Source organism: Python bivittatus, unplaced genomic scaffold (genome assembly GCF_059951505.1).
Source record: "Python bivittatus isolate LINGU-HERP-01145 unplaced genomic scaffold, Pbiv_v1 ctg000590_np1212, whole genome shotgun sequence".
Classification (NCBI taxonomy): Eukaryota; Metazoa; Chordata; class Lepidosauria; order Squamata; family Pythonidae; genus Python; species Python bivittatus.
In genome coordinates, this window is record NW_028277086.1 from 17922045 (window position 1) to 17927537 (window position 5493).

Here is a 5493-nt window from a genome sequence, read left to right on the forward strand (position 1 = left end):
TACCAAATGTATACTTTTTTAAACAAACATTTGCTCAAAATTCAGAAAGGCTACTTTGTCAGCCAAGAGGCTTGAATATGATTGCAGTAATACAAAGGAAATGCAATTTTCTGTTCTCACTTGAAGGAATGCCATTCATTGAGAATTAATCAACTACCATTCAAAAACCCTGTCTGAACTAAATGAACATTCTGTTACATGTTACATGAATACAGAACAATAATGTGTGTAAATCATGCACATATGTAGTTGTTGTTGTTCAGTCATTAAGTCGTGTCCGACTCTTCATGACCATATTGCGCCAGGCCTTCCTGTCCTTCACTGCCTCCCTGAGTTGGCTCAGTTCCATGCTCATTGCTTCAGTGATGCTATCTAACCATCTCATCCTCTGCCGTCCCCTTCTCCTTTTGCCTTCCATCTTTCCCAGACTCAGGATCTTTTCCAAAGAGTCCTCTCTTCGCATTAGGTGACCAAAGTATCTGAGCTTGAGCTTCATTATCAATCCTTCCAATGAGCAGTCAGGGTTGATTTCCTTTAAGATTGACTGGTTTGACCTCCTAGCAGTCCAGGGGACTCTTAAGAGTCTTCTCCAGCACCACAGTTCAAAGGCATCAATTCTTCGGCACTCAGCCTTCTTTATGGTCCAGCTCTCACAGCCATACATTACTACTGGGAAAACCATAGCTTTGATTATGCGGATCTTTGTCGGAAAAGTGATGTCTCTGCTTTTTAATATGCTATCTAGGTTTGCCATAGCTTTCCATATGTAGTACGCATATTCAATATCTACACAGCTTACTTAACAAATATTAAAACCCCTAGAAAAACTTTTTGGAGAGCAAAGATTCCCATATGTGATTTTGACACTAAAACCAAATGATGGCAAGTGAGACTAAGGGAAAATGAAAATAATCCATATTATTAAGAAAACATGTTTGCAAAAAGTGTTCTAAAAAGAACAGGTTCTTCACTGCCATCCACCAGTCCAAGTATGAAGGATATAGAGATGACCTTGGGGAAGGAAGGAACAAATTGTTAAGGGGGACTCAGAGACGAGATTACACAGTTCTGAGAAAGAGAGAAACATGAGAAAAAAACCCAAGATAATCCTACCTTGATTTTGTTTATAAAATGGGATTTTGTTTAGTATGAGAGAGAAGCTTGGATAGGTTTTCAAGTTTCTGCTATCATACTCTACAACAAGAAACTCTACCTTGAAGGGGTATCAGCCCCAACGGATATAAGTACTGAGCACTTGTAAAAAAAAATAGGCTTCAGTGTATCCACAAATTTGGACCTTGTCTCTTTTCTTGTACATTAGACCCTAATTTTTACAGATGCCTTTCAATCCATTGCACAATGTATATATTCATCGTGCAATTCAACCCCAAACTATTGGACAGTTGGCTGAAAAAACACTTATTCATCATTTTCAGCACAAATATTCAGATTGAGCATCTTGGTATTTTCAGAATAGGGTGTGAAATGGATTCATGGTTGAATGAAGGGATTCTATTTCGGTATCTCTTGGGATACCATCTTTTTTTTTTTTCCCAACTGTGCTATCAGAAAAAAAAGAGCACATTTACTCCATACTGAACTTGTACTCAAATGTGTATAATCAAATGTTAGAATTCTAAACTTCTACAGATTCATGTCTATCCATTAATTTTCACACTATGTTTCCTCGTCATATGATACATATCAAGCAGGATGGTTGGAGTACGCTTTCAACTAAGAGTAAAACCTCTTAGTTGAGCTCTATGAGATCGATGAACTTCCTTGATAATTTTTTTTTTGGGGGGGGGTACATTTGTCTCTCCCCTCCTTATGTCAGTTACTCCATTGTTAATACTAAATTGTACTGTTATTTATTTATTTATTTATTTATTTATTTATTTAATATAGCTGCCCATCTCAGACCAGTGACTCTGGGCAGCTAACAATATTCTATTTACCAAAGATGATAAGAAAGTTCTCTTATCAGTTGTCTAGAAAACTGTTCCTTAAAGATGCAGCATGGAGATGGAGGCAAGAAATCCTTGGTTTCTGCAGAAGACCACTTGGAGTTTTTACTCTATGTAAAGAAATATATTAAAACAATAGTAATAAAAATTGCAGGTGTTTCATATTCAGATCAGCAGAATAACTTTGGTAGATAATTCAGCAACATATTGAAGCCATACTGATCTTTTTTTCAGGTCCTGTAAATGACAACAAAAGTCATCTTAAAGGTAATTCAAACCATATTATCAGGAATAAGATTTATAAGGGAAAAAAATGAATAAAATCCCATTTTCTTTTTCTTTTTTTAATCCTCTATTTTTCATCCTATATTGGAAACAAAGTGGCTGGAGGTGAAGGAAGCTGGACATTTAACTATTTACAATCCGAACATGGTGATCAGACTCCACACACTGGATCACCTGCCATGCTATGCATATAATGCAGGAATGGCCAACATTTCCGAAACTGGTGACCCCAACTAGGCCTCCCAAGCTTCAGGAGGGTTGTTGGGAGAATAAGGATGAGGGGAAAAAAAGAATGGAAACTAAAGGCCTCTGGGAAGAAAATTATTTCCATTCCCATCCTTTAACCCACCACTACCAACCCCACCAATTGTGAACTACAGTATGTCCAAGTTAAAAACTAAACTGGTGGGAATGGCCACATCAGAAATAAAAGCTGGTTTTCTTTAAAATATAAATAAATTTAATTACATTCTACAATCATATGTTTATTAGTTTTCTCCATTAATCACATAAAACAGTGCAATTTGATGGCAACGTTTGGAGAACTCTAAGGGCTTCATCAAAGGATATTGGAGGCTGTTTGCATCCCCGAGCATTCTGTTGTGTATCTTGATTTGGATCAGAAGTTACCGTATATATTAAAGTAATCCTTTCCATTTTATAATTTCTTGTTCCTATTAATATCAGTTACTGGGTTATATAGTTTACTTGTTTCATCAGCAGATTTTGTCCTTATGGAAGCTCTGATCTACCACATTATGTGTACAAATTATTTTTAGTAGATAGTTCATGACCTTACAAATAGAACATCAAGCAGACTCTCTTATTAGATGGAAAACTAAGCCTTCACACTGGCTCATAAATGTCCCTGTCTTTAACATAGGTATAATACACAATCAAAATCAGCCAGTGATTATTTGGGTTGTACATATTTTGGTGCACATTTGTTGCCTTGTTTTTTATTATGGTGGAGGAGCATGGGCCTCAACATTTTTAGTTGTCTTTAAATAGAACCTGTTCCTTTACATTCACTGATAGGTCCCAATAATTTTTACAGTAGATTCATGAAAGATCCTTGTAGAAAATTCTTTCTATGGGAAAACTGAGTTCCCTTGGCTGTCCACTTTTTAAAAAATCTATTTTCTTCTCTTTCTTAGCCATCTTCTTCAAGGAACATGGTTTTCAATGTATTGTCGAAGGCTTTCACGGTGAGAATACGATGGCTGATGTGGGTCTTCTGGGCTGTGTGGCCATGTTCTGGAAGTTTTGGTTCCTAACAGTTCGCCAGCATCTTCAGAGGACAGGAGCATAGACAGGAGCGGTTCTCTCTGTGCTCCTGTCCTCTGAAGATTCCAGTCACAGATGCTGGCGAACCATTAGGAACCAAAACTTCCAGAACATGGGCACACAGCCCGGAAGACCCACATCAGCCATCGAACATGGTTTTATTTACGTGTCTGGGTACCTTTGAGTCAGTCTTTACTCCTGGGGACTGCAGGAGTCTCTGCGGTTCTCTTGGCAACATTTTCAGAAGTAGTTTCCCTTTGCCTTCTTCCTAGGGCTGAGAGAGACCTGCCCAAGATCACCCAGCTGGTTTATGCCTAAGCCAGGATTAGAACTCACAGTTTCCTTTTTCTAGCCTAGTACTTTAAACTGGCTCTCTTACATAATTTAATTATGTCATGCCCTATGCATGAGGTTTTACATGACTTCCACCCCCTTTTACATGAAGTCATATAAAACCTCATATGTGGGGGCATGACATAATGTAATATCTGTATCTCTCTCTCTCTTTGAGAGCGTGGGAAGCTGCACTGTATATATCATTTTGATGGATTCTATAAATGCCTTACTACAAGACCATTAAGATTTGGATACCTCCTAAAGCTACTATACTATGTATAGTCATCTAAAATGCAATGGTCCACAAGTTTGATTAGGAGTAGAGGTTTGAACCCCATAGAATGACATCTGACTATGTAGGTCTGATGATACCAAGTAAGGATGAAACTGGTCATGTACTATCTCCCGGTGTTCAACATTGCTGCAAGGGAGCCCTGTGGACCTGAGGTTGTTCTTTGTAATCATATATCTTTGTTGTTATGCCTTTTCAATAAAGTATCATTTCTTTCCAACTAACAGAATAGTTTAACACCATCATTTTCTGGGATTCATTAAGAATCTGCTTGCACTCAGGAGAAGTTTTCTCCTTCTCCCCACTCAATGCCCCTTCCCCCCAAAAAAGTAAAACAAACATTTTTCATTAGGGATTTACCCCAACTCACAGCAGCTTCACTACTGCTATTTCTAGGGTTACTCTATCAGATAAATATTGAGGGGAAACAGTGTTTTTTATTATGTCCACCTTTGTAAGAATTGGGCAAAGAAAGAGAATATTTATCCTGAACTGCAGGGATTTATGGATTTCCTACCTAGCTTTCTGTACAAGCTAAATTTAAATCATTCTGAACAATGAACACTTGAAAAGGACTTAACACTTAGGACTACTGAGAGATGTGGTATCCTATTAGTAGCCTGACACATTCCCAGCCAATCATTATAAATAGCTTTAAAAATGTCTCTAACTGGTGGGGAAAAGACAAATACATGTTAAGCCAATGAACTCTGAACTGCACACCTCATGGTATCATCACAATGCAACACTTTGGAAGTTTACATTTCTTTGTAAGGTGGGCTCTTCTGCTGGGTCATGCTGGCTGAGGCATGTGGTCATATCAATGAAGCTTGATGGATTATTAAAATATTTATCCCACCTTTATTTTTCATCAACTCAAAGCAACATACATACCTCATGCCCCACCTTCTAATTTCCCACAGCAACAATTCTATGAGGTGGGTTGGGCTAGGAGAGAGGGCCTGGCCCAAAGTCACCCAGCCGACATTCATGCCTAGAGGACTACAACTCTCATCTCCTGGTTTCTAAGGATTAATATAATTATTATGGCATAACCTTTTGAAACCCACATTCCACATCATCAAATACCCAAAGGGTTACTTTGAGCACATTTATGCACTGTTGCATAATCACAAGCACGTCTTGATCTGTTAGTTACTATATCCAATCCATTGCCTCTTTTCTCTTCTATCCTTATCATAAATAAATATCTTATCATAAATAACCACAAGAAGGCTATTTACATAATTCTAGAGCTCTGGTGAAACAAGCAAGAACCATCATTTCCTTAAGGCCAGAACTAGAACAGAACTGATTCACAGGCCT